The 22,331-nt window shown below is 48.3% G+C and overlaps 1 pseudogene; it reads left to right on the forward strand.

Moving 5' to 3' along the window:
- The first annotated feature begins 7,274 nt into the window (after positions 1-7,274).
- On the forward strand, positions 7,275-20,931 carry LOC144175744 (uncharacterized; annotated as a pseudogene).
- Positions 20,932-22,331: the final 1,400 nt, after the last annotated feature.

Below are 22,331 nucleotides of genomic sequence, written 5' to 3' on the forward strand. Positions count from 1 at the left end.
CCAAGCCGTTGAAGGAAGCCGGAAATGTGTGGCCCCGCAACATGACCACGTAGCTTTTTATACATTGCCAAAACTACACACGCGCGCAGCTTTTTATTATGCCTGCTAAGCTTATGGTGCGTATGTTCCCATCGCTACACTAAGTGGCATCAGAGAAACTGACTATGCATGTACTGAGGCTGCGTATTTCGTGTGCAGGGTGGAATTTCTCATAAGTGTCGTGAGCTGTTAAAGTTGTTTTGAAATAGCTGAATGCGTTTAGTAGGAATGAACCAATAGTTTATCTTCCCTTTATTTTCATGCAGTTTGTGTGATGGGCTTTATGAGTTATAAAAATTTGTCTATTGCAGCTGTGTTTCATAGTGATGGCTATACTTTAACGATTGCATTTTGGTGCTTGTGCAGTTTAAAGAGGTTACAGTGTATTGGCAGACATTCAGATTTCCAGTGTCTCTGTCATGATAGACTGTATTATACAGAGTGGAGGACATGCTTGAGCGTCTTTTCATGGAGCATACTTTAATTTAGATTCAACACCGCTTCCCACTTTTAGATGTTTTTATTGTTCCAGCAACTTTGGAGAGCCTTCAAACAGTGACTGAAGGTGGTTCAGGTTGAAGAGCTGCAGCAATAATTGCTAACACTTGTGTATCAAGTAGAAATGAGGTATGTCACCCCTTCAGAATGCTATGTTCATACTTTTCAAGCATGCACTGTTGATTCTGGTTATACAGCTGCAAGAATAATAGAAAGCATTGACGCGGCATATCAAAATGGTTCAGGCCTCCAAAGTGTCATGTCGCTGCTTTCTGTGCGCACTGTTGCTTCCGGCTGGTTCAGACGCAGTAAAAATTGGAAAAACTTACTCATCAGGTCGCAACGATTTTACGTCACTTCTTCAAGATGCTATGTAACTCCTTTGCAAGGTTGAACTGTTCCTTCTGACTAGAAAGCTATGGTAAGGAGTGAAAGCTCTAATAAAATACGTTGGAATGTGTTTATGCCAGGCCTTCAAGCTGTGATGTCGCTGCTTTTTATGCACACATTGTAGCTTCTAGCCATGAAGTTGTGGTGAGGGTTGAAGACACTAACATAGTACGTTAGAATAAATTCATGCCACAGTTTCATGCTCTGAAATCGCTGCTTCTCTCGCACACACATTGTTGTTTCTGGCCATGAAGTTGTGGTGAGAGTTGAAGATGCTTATGTAGTATGTTAGAATGAATTCATGCCACACCTTCACGCTGTGAAGTCACTGCTTTTCACGTGCACACTGTTGCTTTTGGCTTTAAAGCTGCATTAGGCATTGAAAACACTGGTGCAGCAAATCAAAATGGATCCAATGTCAGGCTTTCAGGGTGCCACTTTGCTGCTGCTGGCTGAAAAGTGCGGTAAGAATAGAAAATGCTTGTGCAGTAGCCCATGACACCATGACAAGGGGCAGTGAGAATTAAATATTTCTTCTCCCTGTTCCCGTTTGGTGCTCAGATTGGTTGCAGAAGTGGATGAAATGGAAATGCTTGCATGGAGATGTCGGCACATTTTTAAATAATTCACTTAGATCTCACGTTCATACTCATATTATTGGGCCTGTTGGGTGTGGTTGTCTAAATAGGTGCAGTAAGAATTGAGTGCACTTGTACAGCTGTTCGTTCAAGTTTCGTATGGGGCAGTCAGTGTTCGACGTCACTGTTTGGTGTACATAGGGGAAGATTATTGGCTTCGGGAAGATTATCAGAAATTAAAATGCTTCCACAAAAGCTTGACATGACATGGCTGCAAAGCAACTAAATGTTGAACCGAATATTTTCTTTATGTATGCTATTTCAAAAGCCTCATCAACAATAAAAATATCTTCACAGTAGGCTGCTGCACATCAGTGTAAAGCCAATGAAAGTTGAATGTAGCACAACTTGGAAACAAACTTCGGACGGATGCATTTGTTGGTCACTATTGGTTTTTTTTTTCCATAAAAGCTCGCAACAGTAATTTTTTTAAGCGGCTGCTAGTGCTTAAGGGTGTTTTTCTATCAATTTTCACCGTCAGTTGGGGTTCTCTGCGTTATCATTCCACTGTAAACTGCGCGGTGGTGATATGACACTAGAGAAACGCCGGCAGCTCTTTTATTAGATCGCCGGGAAAGACCTCGGAAATGGTCGCCTGGATTGAAAGCATGACACTGTATACTGTCAATCTAACGAACTGACGTAGAGCGTCTTGCCACTCGCGTGTCTCGTGAAATAGAAATGATTAGCCTTGTAACGTTTCACATCCCGCAGTTCTCTGCTCGCGCCATACGGTGTTGTCGTCTCGTTTAAAAGCGGAATAAAATAACGCTTGTTTCTTCGCACCTGCAGCTGATTTCGCAAGGCAGGACACCTGATGCGGCATCGCGACCTCCACGGTTGTGGGCGTCGCCGCGATAGGTGTGTGCAGTGCGTCACTACGTTCGAAATAGTCGCATAGAACAATGCGTGGCCCGTTGATATCGTGGCCGATTTCTGAAAGACACCGATGAATTTTTGCCGCTGGTTTCCTTTTCATCCTGGGATTAGACAGTGCGTGCACTGCATCCAGCCATTGCGGCGACGAACCGCCCCTTTCTTCCACCCTGCGTTTACGACGCTTGATTAAGCGGTGATGATGGCTGTGGAAGATATTGTACCGACTACATTTCTTGACAATGATTGCACAAGCGAAGTGAAGAAATAGTCGAACTGCGACGAGCCCGACAAAATATAACGACGACCATTATGTTGATTATGTTTTTCCAAGCAGACGACGGCTAAGCGACGTGCAGCGGTCGAAATTCGAACTATTCAGACCCAAAAATCGTGTGCGCGTTGTTTATATGTTTATTTCTGTTGTCTAACAGTAAAACAATCACAGATAGCTTTGATTTAAGTATAAAATACACCGGGAATAGTTTCTATCAAGAATAATCTTTGTTTTAGTGAGTAAGTTTTTTTCTCCTGAGCCAGTTTTCAATGAGGACGACTTTTTCTTTTTCCTGTGAAAATCATTCATTCTTCGGAATGCAACATATATAAACGACATCATAATCAGATGGTTATACTGTCAGCCGCTCATATTAGTAATCATGGGTATAAACAACTAAAATATAACGAACTATTTTTTCTAACCGCGGAGAATCAGCTAGCGGCCGAACAACGCTTGTGGGCGGAGCTGCACTCTTACCCTGTCATTAACTATAGTGACACATTTTGAGTATATTTGAAGCAGTATGTTCTGTGCATTTAAAATGCATTACTAATGCATTTTGCACGTAATTAAAATTGAATTTTCTGAGCATTTTTATTGCCTTTAAAATGCAATAAATATATATTTTCAATGCGCTCCCTAGGTATTTCTGGAGGTACATTTTAAATACGTTTTCAATGTATTCAAAATGCATATGAAATGTGGACAAAATAATGCACAATAAATACAAAGTTAATATATGTATTAAATGCATTCAAAATACGGCATCTTTTCGCTAAGCATCAAGCCTGAGAAGTGTCACCTGGGATTCGAGGAGCTTAAATTTCTCGGCCATGTTGTAAGTGCGGCCGGCGTTCGGCCGGACCACGAGAAGACGACTGCCGTCGCTTCTTTTCCTCGACCTACCGTTATATCGTGCGACGCTTCTTGGGACTTTGTGCCTACTACAGGCGCTTTGTGGAAGGCTTCTCAAGAATTGCAGAACCCCTCACACGACTTACAAAAGACGACGTTCCGTTTCTCTGGAAGAACGGCCAGCAGGAGGCATTTGATACGCTGCGTAGCCACCTTCAAACTGCGCCAGTTTTAGCCCACTTCGATGATGCCGCCGATACGGAAATTCGTACAGATGCCAGCAACCTGGGAATCGGTGCTATCCTTGTCCAGTGGCAAGCTGTCGTCGAAATAGTTACATCTTATGCGAGTCGTGCCATTTCAAAAGCGGGGAGAAATTATTCGGCGACCGAGAAGGAATGCCTCGCCGTCATCTGGGCAGTTAACAAATTTCGTACATATTTGTACGGCAGGCCATTCAAAGCAGTGAGCGACCACGACGCCCTCTGCTGGCTCGCGAGCTTGAAGGACCCATCAAGGCGACTAGCTCGTTGGAGTTTAAGGCTGCGTCACAGTCGTGTACAAGTCCGGAAGTAAGCACAGCGATGATGACTGTTTGTCACGGGCACCAGCTTCCACGGGTTCATCCGAAGGGGACGAGGATTTTCCCTTCATCGGGATCATCCACAACACGGATATGGCTGACTGCAAGCTGGCCGACGCGGAGCTGCGACCGCTTATGGAATACCCGCGAGATGACGCCGTTGTGCCACCCCGTGCCTTCCGTAGGGGAATAGCTTCGTGAAATTTGAAACAGCGCAAAAAGACGGGACAAGGAAACGACTACACAAGGCGCTGACTAACGTTTCCCTGTCCCGTCTTTTTGCGCTGTTTCGAATTTCAGTATGCACCAACTAGCCCAAACCACCGTTCTAATAGCTTCGTACTGTCTACGTTACGGAGTTACGACGGCAGTAACGAGAAATTCTTGCTCGTCGTACCATCAGCACTACGTAGGGAAATTTTGCAAGCGTGCCGTGACGAACCTACGGCTGGGTACTTGGGCGTCACCCGCACGTTTGCCCGAATTCGCAAGAAGTACTACTGGCCAAAACTGCTGGAATCGGTCAAACAGTACGTAAGTACATACCGTGATGGCCAGCGCGGGGACTCCATCCGCTAGACCCCCAATTTAATCCCATTTAATTCCGGTCCTCTAGTGTACACACTAAAAAAAACAAAACAAAAAAACATTCCAGGACAAAACCCGCACCAAAAAAGCTATCGCGGGTTTAAACCAATTCAAAATAAATAAAACAGGCACTAGGCCAAAAACACTTTTAGAAATACACCGATTCAAGGTTGATTTTAAAAAAAAACAGACTCCACATCCAAAGGCGCTACTCTCTACATCCACACTCAAAAATCCTATACAATGAGCTAATTTTTTGAAATCTAACAAATGTTACGTGGCGGCAGATGACACGGACCATGTAGCGATGAAGCGATGTATTTACATAATGGTTAAAGAACTATTTACATAATGCCAAAACGGAGCCCGGCCTGGCAGCGCGGCGCACACAGCTGTTCTTCGTCGTCACCATCCTTGGTGGTGGGCCATGGCGCCACGGGGATTGTCAGCCACGTCCCGTGACAATATGAAAGTGAACATGCGAAAAAGTTGAAAGGCGTTATGAAATGAGAACACACAAAAACATACTTTGAAAACAATCCACTAACAATGTCCTTACAGTGAGTTCCGGAACTATGCAAAATTAGGTGGTGCATCAATGGCCCTTTTCTCACCACATACAGGCCCATGGACACAACAAGCACTCTAAAACGAATCAACCAGAAATAAACCAGCTGGACGTGACACAAAAACCACATAGTTCAAATAATCAGTACTCGGCGGTAAAGACTATCATGCCCTACACTTTGCACCGCCCTTCACATTGTACAGTCATTCATTTTAAATACACTTCACTGCATTGCCATGTCTGCATCACCGTGGTCCAAAACTAGAGTTCATTATTCACTTAAATGCACCTAGATGACGTAGGAGCCACTACTAACACGTATTAGGTCGATGAGAAAGTCTACACAGATCACCGCACTGCTGTATTACACTGCACAACACATCACCACACAAGTCACGTGACCGTGTGATGACTTCTTCTCTTGATGAAGTTGGCTTCCAGAAAGACAGGCGAGGGAGTCAAACTTCAGGTACAGACCAAGCCACGTAGTCCACAAGGACTGTAAGGATATTAATTGCAGCGTTGTCATTAACTGCACAAGTGAACTGAGACGGGCTAGTTGGTGCGTGATGCCACTTAGAAAAAACAGCGCCATTTATCATTGTCATTAAGTAGAGATCTCAGGCGTGGTGGTTCAAGGGGGTGCCAAGCTTGTGAGCCTTTACCATTTGTGGATGTAGGGTCTTGTTTTAACGCTGTCCAGTAAGTAATGAGCCACAGATGAGGCAATGTGTCCACAAGAACACTGGCAATTGCTCTGCAATTGCAGGCGGTAAAAGTAGTGCGGGAAACGTTTATGACCTGTAAACAATGTGGTCAGTTTTCTGGGGGGGGGGGCGGGAAACACCTCGGTATATCCAAAACAATCGGGGTCCATCGATACAGTTCTGTAGTGGAGTGAATGGTCGACCAGGAATTCTGCCACACTAAGCGACCAGCTTTTAGTAAAGCAGAACGCAGCATGTGCTTAGTGATTTTGCCGTGCACATCTACACCTCGCATTGCGGCGTGAGTTGCTATGAAGTCAACAAGTTAATTTCCCCAGACTCCAGAGTCACTGGGGACGTGGTATATATGTACTGACACGATGGATGAAAGAGAGCTGATGTTGTCCTAGAGGATTTGGATGCTGCTTGAAATGGTGAAAGGGTTGTTCAGGGCCACGAGCAGAGACAGGCAGTCTGTATATATTTGCGACGGGGAAGTGGGTGTGTTACAGAGGAAATACTGGATTAGTTGGTGCAGGGCAACTGTTTCCGCATTGAAAGAACTATTGGGGAAACCAAGCGGAATCTTTAAGGACATCTATCTCGGCAGTTATTGTTTTAACAGTCTTACAGACCCACAGCGGGCGCTGAATTAAGGTGCCCTACAATCTGCAGGATTTGTACTGTTGGTACAAAGCTATCCGTTACTCCATCCTACTCCACCCGCTACACCCCCTTCCCCCCCCCCCCCCCACCCCCAACGCGCCGTTTTGGCAAATCGGAATAGATATACTTGTCCCCTTCCCGACGTCAGCCTCGGAGAATAAGTGCATAATCCTGGCCACGGATTACTTAACGCGCTACGCCGAGAGAGGCCCTTCCCCGGGGAACCGCTGCTGAGGTCGCTAATTTTTTCCTGAGCAACATCGTCATCCGACATGGTGCGGCCGTCATTGTATTAACCGACAGAGGCACCTCTTTCACAGCCGACTTCCTGCAAGAAGTCTTACGCCTAACGCACACTACTCACCGCAAGACGACCGCCTATCACCCCCAAACAAATGGCCTTACAGAGCGTCTTAACCGAACCATAGCTGACATGTTGTCTATGTATGCGGACCTGTATCACAAGACATGGGATGAAATTCTCCCGTATGCGACATTCGCTTATAATACAGTTGTGCAGGAAACGACGCGATGTACGCCATTTGAACTTTTGTTTAGCCGCCTAGTCACGACAACCCTCGACGAAATGCTCCCTGTCGACAATGGCATGATAACCGGCACCGAAATTGACGACATCAAGCAGAGAGCCGAAGAGGCCCGTCAGCTCGCTAGATTCCGCATTCGCAAGCAACAGGAAATGGACGCTCGACAACACAACTTGCGACGACGACTCGTGGAATACCGACCCGGTGATCTCGTTTGGGTAGGGACGCCTATTCGCCGCAGCGGGCTTTCAGAGAAGCTACTTCGGCGCTACTTCGGGACCTATAAAATTATCCGCCGTGTGTCAGACATCAACTACGAGGCTGTACCAGAGAGTGAGGCACCTATTTACCCTTGACGGCGGCCACATGCTGAGGTCGTTCACGTGGTGCGCCTTAAACCGTACCATGCCCTTACATTTAACACTACCAGTTGACCTGCTGTGCTATTGACCCGTCTTGCGAACCTGCGTTTCCTGCCCCGTCCGTTTGTTCAGTGAACTTCTTTTCTTCCCTCGTGCCCTTCGTGGTAACGGCATCGGGTCGATGCCTACCGGGAGGGGGGAGTAATGCAACATGTTTGAACATTACGCGTTGGCTGGACAATGACGTCAGGCATCACCGAACAGCTGAAAGGCAAGGAAGAAGAAGACGAGTTGCACTAGAGGTAAAAGAAGAGGTAGACGACGTTCTGAGACTACGAGCAGCCGATCCCCTGATTGGGTATGCGCCAATATAGTGAAGGAACAACAACAACAACAACAACGAGCAGCGCATCATTTCTGGGCACAAGATAGCCGTGTAAATAAACCTTTACCAGCCCTCATTTGTAACCATCATTAAAATATTGTTTATTACGTAACTCATGCTAAATGATCCTCAGGAGTATGACAAATGACAATTGTTTTCATGTGGGCACTTAAAATCTCCGCCCCTACTCCGAGCCTCCCAGACTTCAAATGGTTCAGATGCGTGTATGAGCACGCAAATCTCTTTTACGCTTTTAAAATCGTGTTCGGAAAAGTAATATTGATGTCGAAATATTTACCGGGGGCGTGCATTCTGGTTAATGCGCACGGCCGGACTGACTCTCCTCGTCCCGCGCTCCCCTTACGGCCTCCGCAAAACCGGCTCGGCGCGTGGGATTTTTTCTGAGGCGTAGCTCGGAAGGGGAGGGGGGGCAGGGCGTGGGAGGGGGCTCACTGCACGAGGGCAGCAACTCCTCACCGCAAGGTCCGCGTCACCGCGTCTCCGCGCAAGGCAAGAAGAGCAAGGCAGCTTGAGCGTCGACAACATGACCAGTAAGCTTTCGCGGTGGCATTTCCGCGTGAGACGGGGCAGTTGGTGTAACTGATATGGCCCAGATTTTTTTCTGGTATATAAACGATATATACGCAAGGCACTTGTTTACGCAATAAGATCAGAGCAAAAGTTGTACGCGGAAATACCATATTTGCTTGCAACATTCCGGACTTGAGGCGCACCCTGACACAAAGTTTTATTTTTGCGCCCAGATTTATACAAGTTGGGAAAGAAGCATATCCCGTATTATTATGCCTAAACAAAAAAGCAACACACGCCACAAGAAGTGTCTAAAGTAGACGTGTAAAACGGCAGCAGCAGCACGCAGCATCTCCGGCAGTTCTTGACTTCCACTGTACTCTGCAGGTTATCACCGGCGTGATCCTGCGATCACGCGTGATCACGCCTGCGATCACCTGCGATCACGCGTGAAGCGGCGGTATCAATCGGCGGTATGATGTGGTGGAAACGGCAACGAAACACGCCTGCGCAAGTGACTTCGAAGCGACTGCGCAAGCGACTTCTTCATTCATCGACGCCAGCGACACCTGCTATGCTGGCCACATCGGTATAAAAGGAAGGACGGAGCCATCCCCGACAATTTGGCAGCAGTAGCAGGCAGCATCTCCGGCACTTCCTGACTTGCACTGTACTGTGCAGGTTAGTCTGTGACATTCATTGCCACGTTTTAATACCTAGTGAACATTTGCTGCTGCTGCTGCTGCCAGCTATTGTTCTCTGATATTTTTTTCCTTTGTTTGTGAAATACACTGGTGTTGCCATGAGTGAAAACGAAAACGACGCGTGTTCAAGCTGCGATACCGAATGTCTAGAAGGCCCTACCCTAGTTGATCATGCAGCTCCTGTGGGTATTCGTGCCACTTCGGAGAATGCTCGGGCATTGCAGAAACTACGTTTAAGTCGAAAGGCGAAAACTGGAAAAAAGGGTGGCGTTGTGTCACATGCAAAAATTTGAAAGCAAAAGGTAGTCAAAGTGGGAAACAGAAGCAAGACGATGTGGCAGTTGTGCTCGCGGCCATTTACAAAAAACTAGATGGACTCACGACGCTACAGAGCCTTGTGGAAAATTGATTGATTGATTGATTGATTGATTGATTGATTGATTGATTGATTGATTGATTGATTAATTGATTGATTGATTGATTGATTGATTGATTGATTGTAGGGTTTAACGCGCCGACGCAACGCAGGCGATTAGGCGCGCCGTAGTGGAGGGCTCCGGATTAATTTCGACCACCTGGGGATTTTTAACGTTCGCCGAAATCTCGTACACACGGGCGGTTTTGCTTTTCGCCTCCATCAGAAAAGCGGCCGCCGCGGCCGGGAAACGAACCCGCGACCCCCTGTGGAAAAGCTTGAGCGCTCCGTAGACATCATGTCATCGAAGTACGACGTAATTCTTGACCACATGCGCAAACAGGACAAGGAAACAGCTACATAGAAAAAGAGAGCTCATGGCATGGAGATCCGAGAACAAAATTTTGGGGCAGACCAAGTGTTGCAGGAAATGCATGAACTTGAGTGGCAAAGCCGAAAACGTAACCAAGAATTTCACGGCATCCCGGTCTCGGAAGATGAAGACCTTTCAATCAAAGTAAATGAAGTGGCAGCAAAAATTGGCGCCCACTTTTAGCTACTGATGATTTCATTACAGTGCACAGGCCACCAGCAGCGAGAGATGAGGTTACAGGCATCATTGTCCGTTTGGAGAGGCAGTCCCTTGAAGATGGTCTCATGAGCAAGAAACGCGAACTGCGCACGTTGAACGATCAGTGCTACATTATGGAAAACTTAACAAAGAGAACTCGTGCCTCCGGGTGCCTACCGTGCTCGGGGGAATCTCGGAGGCCATGCGCGGCCGGTAGGCGTTCGGCGGCGGAGATGGCCGAGGAGAGAGCTCGCTGCGAGGGGCTCCGAGCAACACCCTCTAGGTGCCAAGGTGCTTCCCACATCTCTGCCACCCTCCCCCTCTCCCCCCTCAAACAGAGGGTACGGGTCCATCAATGAAGATTGTCCTCGGGGCCCAAGTGCACGTAGCCGCACTGTGTGGCTGTGGGTACGCTGGCACCCGCCGAAGTGTGGCAGCATGCCGCTCTGACGCCATCGCCAACACGTAGGCGTCGGCAGGATTCCGAGTCAAGAGATCCACAGAGTCTAAAGATCCAACGAGTCAAAAGGTCCAATATTGGATCTTTTGACGCGGTGGATCTTTTGACTCGTTGGATCTTTTGACTCACTGTGGACCTTTTGACCCATTGGATCTTTTGACTCGATGGATCTTTTGACTCGTATTGGACCTTTTGACGCGGCTAAGGCGAGTCAAAAACGAGTCAAGAGGTCCAATATTAGACATTCTGGCTTGTATCTTTTCTGGCGGCTAAGGCCACAATTGATGTAGTCTCTGTATGGGTCTCACCTTGGCGCACTTTTGTTTGCTAAGTAATTGAGCAATTATCAAGACTATAGTTCCGTTACCTCCCCGTTTTGCCTACAACGATCGTGTTCATTCGTTCTAAGCACCGATTGCCGAACCATATGCTAGTTTTTTTTTTCAAGTATATGCATGTTGCTCTCATACAAAAATACGTTTGCGTCACGGGCATGGGAAATTATCTAGGTGGTTAAGCGCACATTAACAATGCCGTTTACCGGCTCCGGTCTTTTCAGTATAGGGCATTTCTGTTTCGGGGCCTTTCGGTACACTGAGCTTTCGGTACAAAAACCAAATCAAGCGCACGTTTTAGCAGCAAGATATGTGCGTCGTGGCAGTTGCAGGCACAAAAATCGTATTTATTTAATACTCGTGTTCTTGCTCGTAATTCTGCATTGTTTTAACGTAGTGAAAAGGTTATGCGGCCCGGTTACCAAATGAAGCACAAGCACTCTTTATCTGCGGAATAGTTGCCGGGATAACTAGCTTTGAGATGATATTATTGTTGCATATATAGTTTTCTTTCTAGTGAGTTATTACCACCATATCTTTATTTAAAAATCAGTGAAGGTAACAATTTTTTTCCAATTTCAAGTACCTGTGATAACAGCTGCGTAATTGATTGCCTCCGCAAGGGATGGAGCCAGTCGCTTTCTAACAATCACAAAGAACTTGTAATTTTTTGGCATTTTGCATCCCTGTGCTTTTCTGTTTGCTGATAACACAACACACATAATGCCTTATTAGCAATGGGTTACGAAGGGCACCTTGTACTCTGCCGGACGTTTCCGTACCGGCGCCACCCCCATTTCTCGGAAATCGGTGTGTTTAGTGTGTTTGTTATTTGAAATACCCAAAGGCATTTTAATGCTTTCTGGAACATATACACATTTAATTTTCTGAAAGGACAGCTCATTTGTCATTTTTGGCGTTCTTCCTCAAAGCATACTGGTCATAATTTGGCCGTGGCTTTGTTCTTATCCGAGACCAATGTCATCATCAGCTTCCCACCGCCGGTAAATCTTTGTCTGCACAAAAGGGAAAGATCACTCACGGAAGCGAAGCCACACAAGCATGGGTTGGCACTACATTATCGAGAGTGTCAAAAACAGAGACACGTGAACAGCAACTAGCGGCGTCAGGTTATCATGACGTGCTTCAACTCTGATCGCCTGGAAACCTAGTAACGAGCTTCCCAAAATGTAGCCATGTAGCGCTGGTATTCGAAATCTTGATCTTTTTGTGGGTGTAATCATGAGCCATATAATGGTCATTTATTTGATGGAAGTTGACTTTGATTAACAAGATGCAAGAACATTTAGAGTAGCCGAATATGAGCGAGATGAGATCCAACGGGTCGTGGCTCGTTGACAACACTGACGCTCAAATTCTACACAAGCAATAACTACTAAATTATTGTAATGTAATAGTATAAAATGACAGAGGAACGAGAAAAGAGAACCTGAGAAAATAATGAGAAATAAAAACAGCCTTGATGAACGGTGTTGTTCATAACGTTGAAATTAGCCACGGCTTAATTCGGAGCGCCAAGTGCATAGCTTCTACATTTAGAAGTGAAAGTTCGGGTATGGGAGCCAAAACCGCACTAAAACACAATAAAATGACGGAGTCAATAAATTGCATATCCTAGCCATAGCTCCGAAGCTTCTCATAATTCGTTGAACCTTCTGACGCGGTTTCGGAATTATTGGACCTTTTGACCCGTTGGATCTCCTGCCTCGTTGGATCTTTTGACTCGCTTTGGACCTTTTGACTCGTTGGATCTTCTGACTCTTTGGACCTTTTGACCCACATTGGACCTTTTGACCCGTTGGATCTTTTGACTCGGCTGTCACGTCATTATTGGATCTTTTGACTCTTTGGACCTTTTGACTCTTTGGATCTCTTGACCATAAGCGCGTCGGCAGGAGCACTTTCTCGGCGGCCCGGCGCAGGATTCCTCGGTACGGCCCGGTTTCTCTCGACATCGTTCCGGTCCCGGATCTCCGCTGCTCGGCGCCGGAACCGGAGACGCCGCGATGAGCCCCGGGCAAACCGGGTTGACGGGCGCTTGCAGGGGCTCGAAGCACCAGAGTGAGCTGTAGGCTCTGCGCCCACCGGCGCCTCCACGCCAAGGTTACAGCTCCGCGATGAGCTCAGCAGGCCTCCAACCCATGAACAGGACTCCGCCGTCAGCCAGCAGGAGAACCGCAGCCGCCTCACTTCTCCAAAGGGCGGCAGGACCACCCGGACCGTGGCAACAGCTCCCGGGTCGAACCAGGAAGGCCCTCTGCTCGGCAGGCCCGGGCCGGACTCGCAACGCCCAAGCAAGAACGCATTGCCTCGCGCCACCAGGCCGGTGGCGCGAAGCTCCCGGGTCGCACCGGGAGGGCCCGCTGTCGGCAGGCCCAGGCTGGCATCGTAACGGCCAGGCACGAAACCACGCCTCGCACCACCACACAGGTGGCGCGATGAAACTTGAAGCGATGACTGCTGCGCTGCGGGTTGCTCCGTGGTAGAACCACGTGAGACCCGGACCCGTGGAGGGAGGGGGGGGTGTAGACACTGCCGCACCCTCAGGCCTTAACAATGGGTGCGAACCCTATCGCCGGCCGTTCTGTCATTACAAGCGGGACTCCCACCTTCTGGTTCCGCTATCACCTGTTCGTCATCGCCATTGCGAACGTGATAGGCCTTGAGATCGCTAACGTGCACCGGACCCACCAGCTCGTCGGTTTCAAGCTACTGCATCTCATACGTGAGCAGAGTCGTCTGCGCCGTAATTCGCTATGGCTCTTGCCATTAGTGCGCCAGCGCCGCGGTGAATCCGCGCGCAGCATTGCTGAGTGGGTGCGTTCTCCTAAGCACAAGGTCACCGATGTTGTACACAAGGTGACGACGGCCTTTGTCATACTGCTCGGCTTGCTCCATGCGCACCACGTCGAGATTCTCCCGAGCCGTGCGTTGCGCTGCCAAAAGGCGTTCCCGGAGCCTAGCCGCGTACTGCGACAGAGAAGGGGCGTTACCCACCGCCGCATACAGCAGTGCACTTTCCATTTGAAAAGCGATCTCTACCGAAGTTTAGGTAACCTGGTGTCAAACCCGTTGACCTATTTACGGTAGTCCTAGTCCCGAAAGCCAGCTCAGGCAAACGCGCGTCCCCGTCCTTATGCTCCTTGCTTGTCGCAACCAGCATGCACTTCAGATTCCTGTTCACCCTCTCAGTGATGTTGCTCTGAGCATGATAAGGACCCGTTTTCCTCTTCCGAATGTGCAGCGCTCGACAACAATCTGAAAAGACTTTGCTTGTGAAATACGAAGCATTGTCAGTGATCAAGTCGGAGGGGAAGCCGAAACGAGTGAATGCCTCCAACAGCTTCTCTACGATCCGCTCCGATGCTAGCTTTCTTTCTAAGGGGAAACAACAAGGGAAAACAAGTGGTTCGTTATAACCTGAATGAACTGGTTTCCTCGCACGGATCTTGAGAGGGGTCCCATTACATCGCACGTCTGCCACGGGTAGCTGCTTTCCACCGGCTTCATGAAACCCACAGGCTTCCCAACGCGCGGCTTCGCTGCCTGACAAATAGGACAAGCTCGGGAATAGCTCAACACGTCTCTCCTCGTGCCTGGCCAGGTCGCGACACGGCATAACTTGTCGTAAGTCTTACTGCCACTGCCATGTCCTGCCAGCGCTGAGTCATGAAAGTACCGCATGAACCGCTTCCGCAACTTCCTTGGGACCACGACTCGAAAGGGGAATGAAACCGCCTCTTCGTCGACCAGTTGGAAAATGTAGCGAAGTAATAAGCCATCGTCGCCCAGCAGAGGCGCGTCAAACCCCTTAGCGTTACCAGTGCAAGCTACGCCGCTCGCTAGCCTTTGCAGCACCCGCTGGCACAGACCGTCTGCTTTCTGGGCCTCAATGAGCTCTTCCTTAATCACTACCTCCCCCCACGACAGATTCCTTTCTGCCTCCTTTCTCGGGGGGCGAGAAATCGCCGCTGCAAGATGCCGCTTCTCTGGATGGAGACGTTGGGCCGCTCGGACCCCCAGCTCCAGAAGGAGCTCGTGACTCGAGCGGCTGAAGTCGTCGCGACCCTTCGGGTCGTGCCCACCGCGCCCTAACCCTTTATGTGAATAAAGTTATTTCTCTCTCTCTCTTTCTATTTGCGGCCAGCCTCGACTCCTTCGTCCGGCCCTTTCCTCCCCCTCTCGGAGCGGCACGCGCCGCCAATTACACCGCTCAACTCTGCTCGCGCGCTTTCGCCACCCCCTTCCGATAAGGGAAGCAAACTTTCCGCCAACATTTAGCGCTGATCATCGGATCCTGAAGAAGATGCGACGATCGCTTCTACATCAGTGCTCATCTTTCCTGACTTCTCTCCCTGGCCTTCCGCAGCGCCGTAGAGTTTATTTGCCCCGTGCAGTTGTAAACCTTGCATCGGCACGTTCGCGAAAGGAAAGAAAGGGGGTTGCGGCCCGTACTGATAGCCGTTCCTCCCCATGTCGAGCACAACACCCTCCCTCGAGAGGAAATCTCCCCCGAGTATAACTGGAACAGACAAACCAGGCAAGCAAACAAAACGCTGTCTGCACTTTCTGCCACCAAAAGCGAGCGTGAGTCTCACAGCTCCCTCTGCTTTTGCCGAACCCGCTGCTAAGCTCAAGGGTGTCTCGGCGGGCCTAACCCGGTTTCTCCTTCTCCGGCAGGCCTCAAACATTGCATCTCCTATTAGAGACACCGTCGAGCACGTGTCCACCAGTGCAAACAGTTCGCGACCGACCAATTGCACTCGCATGAACGGGGCTACCGAGGATGGGTCCCCATGTGCCCTAGATGCGGAGGTGGCCAGCTGCCCGCCGGCGCGAGTGTCGGGGTTGTCTGGCGGCTCCCCGGGACCTCCTCCGACTGGGCCCCCCTTATCGCTTTCCGACGGCAACGACGCTTTTCATCGCCGCCGGCGATCCGCGTTTCCCTGCGTACCACACATTTTCTCGGAGCATTGATGGGAAAAGTAGCCAGGCTTGTGTGAGCTACGTCGTGGCTCGAATGAAGATCGAATGGGAGAAACGCCAGCTGTGCAGACGAACGAATGTGCCAACGATGCTTCAGGCTGCTACGACGACGAACGGCAGAAGAACCTGCAAGCGGCGCTATTCGAGAACGGGAGGATGCGCGAAGATCCATGAGGCGACGCCAGACTCAACGCGACTGTTTATGTTCGTTCTCTCTCTCTCTCTTACGTGTGTGTGCTGTTGCCCAGAAAGTCGCCCCACGCCTGTGCACCGCGTCAGACGTTTTCTCTCCGTGCGTGTTGAGAGGCCAAGAGCACCGTGGCCGACCGTTCCCGTTTCTCGGCGGAGAGATTTCTGCGAAGCGTCGGAGCGAGCTGACACTTGCGACAAAACCAGCACAAACGGGTCGTTTCGTCCTGCTCCCTCTTCAGTCGCCTGCCTTGCTTCCGACCGAGGAGTTTGTGGGGCCGTTATACGTTCCCCCTCCTGACCAGGCGCAACCCGGTTCGAGCGATTCCTCGGGTCTCGGCGGCAACCTATAGCGAAGCTCGGCGAGTAAATACGCCTGAATTACGCGCGCTTCTTGTGCGAGGGCCTCGAGGTTGCGGAAACTCTGGTCCCGCAAGTACGGTCTAAAACGCGGGTGGCATTGTCTGCACACGCGCGCTACCTTGACCGCAACGGCTGCCTCGGGGTCGGCCCGTTCGTACAGCTCCTGCATCGCCCGCACGCACTCGAGGAGGCTCTCCTCAGGGTGCTGCGTGCGAAGGGCAACCTCGTCCCTCATACGGTGTTCGTAATCAGGTGCCAGGAATTCAGCGCGGAAGCGGTCCTTAAAATCTGCCATCGACTCTAAAGCCGATTGCCAGCGCCTCCAACGCGCAGCGCTTCCTACTAGTGCCTTAGAGACTGCCACTACGGGACCCGTGGTGGGAGCCGCTGGCGCCGAACCGAGCATTCGGGTCATCTCCGCGAACATTCCGGTCATCTGCCTCATCATTGAGGCGAAGTCTGCGGGTTGCAAGTGATCAGCAGCCTCCTGCGCAACTGCGTCCGCCACTGAGTCTCCCACCGAGCCCTGCGGCCCCTCCTTTTCTCCTGTCTCTCTCCGCGTTGTAGGAGCCATTCCCAGCGAACTGCACAATAAAAGCAGGCTCAACTAAGCCAAACTGTAGACGCGCAGATACAGAGCTAGCCGCTCTAACTACATACGCAACGTGGCGAACAAACCTCCCACACAAATCTATAATTGAAGCAAAAAAAATCTAGACAACAAAGGACAAAAAACTGCAGTACAGGCACAGCAAAATACAGGAGTGACTAAGATCCCTTCAAACGCTAAATACAGTCGTAAAGAAGCAAGCCGTTACACAAACACAAGAAAAGAGAACGCAAGAAAAACTTCAGGGATTCGCAGCCATTGTAAAACCTAAGCAAACTAATATACCAGCATCAAAACTAATTTACAAAACATGCATCTATACGGCTCAAAGCCCCGGGTATCCTGATGCCAAAATGGCGCTTCCTTCTCGGAACAAAGGAATGCCGTCGCAAACCGCAGTGGGTCTCTCCCCGGCAGCTGCAGAGAGCAAATGTCCACCGGTGGGCTTGACATCAGCCCCACGTTCGGGCGCCAGATGTGCGCCTGCTCTCTACGGCATGCCAAGAAACGAGGCACACTGCGGTTAAGTACAAGAAAACTCTTTAATCACATGGAGCTCACTCTCAGTACAGCATCCGGACACACACCAGAAAATCCGCCCTGGCCTCCCGAGTCAACACCACCTCGACTTTTTTTTTCAAGGCCTCGGCAAGCTCCGTCTCGACAGCGTAATGTCCCTTCAGTGAGATCTGAGAAAACAACGCTCGACTGGCTGGAATCGGAATGGCTTGCGGCTTCTGTTCGACAAGTAGCCAGACAGTCTTTCTCTCCAAAAATAGCATTTAAAAAAGCGAACTGAAATAAAAATTATTTGCTACAACCAAAAAAAAGCGCTTTGCAATACTTTACTTAATTTGTTTGATGTTAAACTATTTCTGTACACACCCGGGCAAATAGTGCGCACGTTGCCAGCGCGTGAGAGTGCGTCTGGCCACCTTGATCTCGTTTGAACACTTTGTGCTGAAGCGGCGTTTGTTAGGGCTCACGTTGCCTTATCTTTAATCAATTCATTGAATTGTGCTGTGTAAGTATGCTCAGGTGAACTACACAATGTGCCTGGATGCTGTTGCGCGCCGGGGTGCAACTCTAACTATGCTGGTGCTCCTAAAGCGCGCGTTTATCGGTTTCCGACAGACGCTGAGCAAAGAAGAGAATGGAAAAAAGCGATCCGGCGCGTGGATTTCTCACCAAAAAAGTACACCGTGGTAAGTGAATTCACTTGTCGCAGGTGCCAACGCATGTGTGAAGTTAACCAGTCATGCAGCTGAACACCTTTTGAGTTTCCTTATTTGCGTGCTAAAGCTTTGAAGGCAGTTGCAGGAGGTAACGGTATCGCCTGATGGCGGCGATTGGAGCAGTCTCTTTGTGTTACCCGGCCGGCCCAAGCGCTTCTGCTCGCTGTCTAGACAGAGTCGCTGTTAATTATTTATGGTGATTCTGGCAAATCATTGGGTGGAAGTGGTTTGCCCTGTTCGGTGAAACAAAGACAGTCTTCTCCCGTGCAGTGCGGCCACCTTCATTGATGTCGTTCCGCATCTGGGAGTCATCAGTCCTTGATTGTGCCTAACCGCTAAACCGTAATCGTACTATTGCCCTAATTTTTGTTTTTGCGCCCTCATCTTTGACAAACAAAAACTTTTCTCGACATCCCACGCATGGCTTATGCATAGAGCCGCTCTGAATGGACTGCAGCACCAGATTGGATCTCATTATAGTTATATTTAATGAACGGCGTTCGCGTGTTGGGCCGCCTAACACGGCATTGTTCCAATGGTGGTGCCCAGTATTACTGCCACATTTTCAGGTATGTAGCTGACTGCTGTCCAGTGTCACTTTTTGTTGCTTATTTTTTGTCTTATAGAGCTTTTTTCTTTTTTTCAGGTGTGTGAGAAGCACTTTCTCCCAAGTGATTTTGCGAGAACTTCGACCTATACAGATGAGAAAACTGGACGACTAATTGAAGTTCCTCTACAGCTGAGACTACTCTAGCCTGGTGCTATCCCGAGCCTATTTCCTAACTGCCCTGCCTACCTTTCTCGCCCCACAACTGGTGGCCGTGAAGGCCCTGAACAGTAGTATCTTCGTGTAGAAGGAGAATCACTACAAGAGGCAGTCCATTCAAACTCACGAAGAAGAGAAGAAAAAGGATACCATAAGAACGTTTGAGGACTTGGTCACCTCTCTGACAAATTTCCAGATAAACACCTTCTGGGCAAAACTTGTTACTCACGACAAATTCCTTTTCTTAAACTTGGCGTCTAAAGATGCTCCAACTGTGTTTTGCTGTGACAGTGCCACCTGATGTGATCGTGAAAGTGTTTGTTGGTGACGTGCAGCTCAATAAGCTCGGGGCCCTCTTGCTTCCTATGTGTTTGTGTGATCTGCGGGAGCTCGACAGAGTCCTTAATGCTGTGCAAAGTTCGGAAGGCAACTTCTCGGACAGCGAAGAGCACCTGCAGATTGTCTTGAAGAAGACGGCGGAAACGCTGGATGAACTAGCGTCCCAAAATTTCCAACATGACTGGCAAGTGGAAGTTGTAAGGTTCATAAATCAACAAGTCGACATTTTGCTGAGCAGAACTTCAAGATACCCTGCGGACTTTTTAGTATTTGCTAGCCTTGTGTTCACGATATCTCCACATGCGTACAGATTTATTAGGTCTACATCGAAGCTGGAACTTCCGCATCCAGACACCATTAGACGTGTCTGTGGGACGTACCGTGTGAATCTATGCTCTGAACAACAAGATGCTTTCTTTCTGTCTTACGCAAAGAGACTGGCAGTAGGAACGGATGACTATGAAAAAACTGTGACGCTTGTCATGGATGAAATTCATCTGCAACCATACATTGACTACAAAGGTGGAGGTCTAGTAGGAATGGCTGCAAACAGCCAAAATGCAGCAAAAACTGCTTATGTGTTTATGATTCAAAGCCTCCTGTCGTCAAACAAAGACGTAGTGCACTTCCTCCCAGTGGCGCAAATAGACGCAAAACAGCTGCACCAGTTTCTTCGTCAGCTCATTAATGGACTGGAGGCTACAGGATTTCAAGTAATCGCGGTTGTTTCAGACAACAACTCTATCACCGGGAAAGCGATGTCATTCTTTTCCGAGCCACCGAAGGTTGATACTGTCTACGGGCATCCATCAGACCAAGGAAGACCACTGTTTTTTATTTTGGATTCTGTTCATGCTCTGAAATGCATAAGGAACAATTGGTTGAACCAGCGTAACAGCGGTAAATGTATGTTTTTTCCTGACATCAATGGACTACCTGACAAACCATGTGTGCTAATAGCTTCATTCAACACACTGATAGAGCTTCACGAGAGCGAGAGAAATGAGCTTATACGACTTGCTCCAACATTGTTTTTGAAGGCACTGAAACCTTCGAACATAGAGCGACAAAACATAAAACTTGTTCTCAAAGTGTTTAACAGTTTTACAGTTGCAGCTCTCAACAGTTCAAAAGCAGCAGAACTGCAGCATGCCAAAAGCACAGCCAATTTTGTCAGCACTGTGCTGATGTGATGGCGCATACTAAATGTCAAGACGCCAAATAAAGGGAGGCGCCTTCGAGACGACTTTCAGGAGCCCATAAAGACAGTTTGTTGCCCTCAGGTCGACTTTTTGCACAAAGTAGTCAGTTGGCTGGACTACTGGAAAAGCCGCAAGCATGACAGTGGTCATTTAACTCATGAGACCCACAATGCACTGCGACACACATCTCTTGCTCTCATTCAGGTGGCAAGCTACTGCCTTAATGAGCTTGGATTCATGTACGTTTTACTAGGAAAATTTCAGTCGGACTGCCTAGAAGACAGGTTCGGTACGTACCGACAGTTAAGTGGCGCACAGTACCATGTCTCCATACGGCAGATCTATGAAGCAGAGCACAAAGTGAGGCTGCAGAAGGTCCTTGAGCTGCCAGAGAGTGACAAGATTTCTCCATGCCCCTCCACTGACGAATTTCGTGATTCTTTAAAGCAGTTTCAGATTGTACTTTAAGAAGAAGACATTGCTGCTATGCAGCACACACTGCCAGCTACGACTTACGTGGCTGGTTATTGTGCACAAGCTGCACTCAAGAAGCTCACATGTGAATTCTGTACAGAAAACTTGGTTGTTGAGAGTAAGAAACTCACAGTTGAGGCAGATGAGCTCATAGCAAGCATTACGAGAGGTAGACTGAAGTTTCCCGAAGCTGTCGTCATAAATGTCATACTGATGATGAATATTGTTCCCGATAAACTGACAAGTGAAGAACATGCAGCCAAATTTTATGCCTGGGAGAAGCAGCAAGAATTGCTTGGGTCAATGACGACAGTTTCTGGAGTGGAATGAAGATTTTGATGTTTGCGGCAATGGCCATTTACCACATGCAGTGATGGGCTATATACTTAGTGCAGCGGCTAACACTTTGCTAAACAACCTTTGCAAACGAGAAAACAACAAGCTGTCTGAAGCCAATGCAGTTAAACGGAAACCGAAGACACTCCAGGCATAATCACTTGTACAAGACTGACATTGTGTCCTTTGTTTTCACAAAGCCAAATCGTTATCTAGGTCTTTAACTCGTCTGAAAAAAATTACTGTTGATAAACGTGAGTACTCCTCAAAACTCTAGCTCTAAAGTTCAACATCTTGCACGAGTTCAGTTCACAAATGTTCTTAAAAACTTTGCCTCTACAATTCTACGGTTCTGTATTGTAACCAATTCCCTTTTGCTGTCAAGGTTACCTTTGTTGTGGAAATAAAGTTATGTGGAATAATATAGTAAGAATCGTTTGTGTATTGACAGAAATCATGTTTGACAATTTCTTTGTGTGTTCATCTACGTGTGCTGAAAATAAGTGAACACAGTGTCAAAAAGCTTTTACAGTGAATGCCATGTCTGCTTTATTTTATTTTTAATGTAAAATAGCTTGTGACAAACTTGGAATAATGCCTCGTTGAAGGGCTTTATTTCCCTGTTTCTTTGTTTTTAGAGCCTTTTTAAATAAAACGTGCAATCTTCTTTTGACAAAACTGTTCTGACGCCTTTACTACAGCATGCAAAATAAACCCTCCAGTGCATTCAAAAACTAGGCTTTGTTGGGGGCGTATAACTTTTACACCTGTTGCTAATAGAAATTCACGGTATGAATTGCCCACAAAACTTACC

Source organism: Haemaphysalis longicornis, unplaced genomic scaffold, assembly GCF_048455015.1.
Source record: "Haemaphysalis longicornis isolate Haplotype H1 unplaced genomic scaffold, Haemaphysalis longicornis Haplotype H1 scaffold_3, whole genome shotgun sequence".
NCBI lineage: Eukaryota > Metazoa > Arthropoda > Arachnida > Ixodida > Ixodidae > Haemaphysalis > Haemaphysalis longicornis.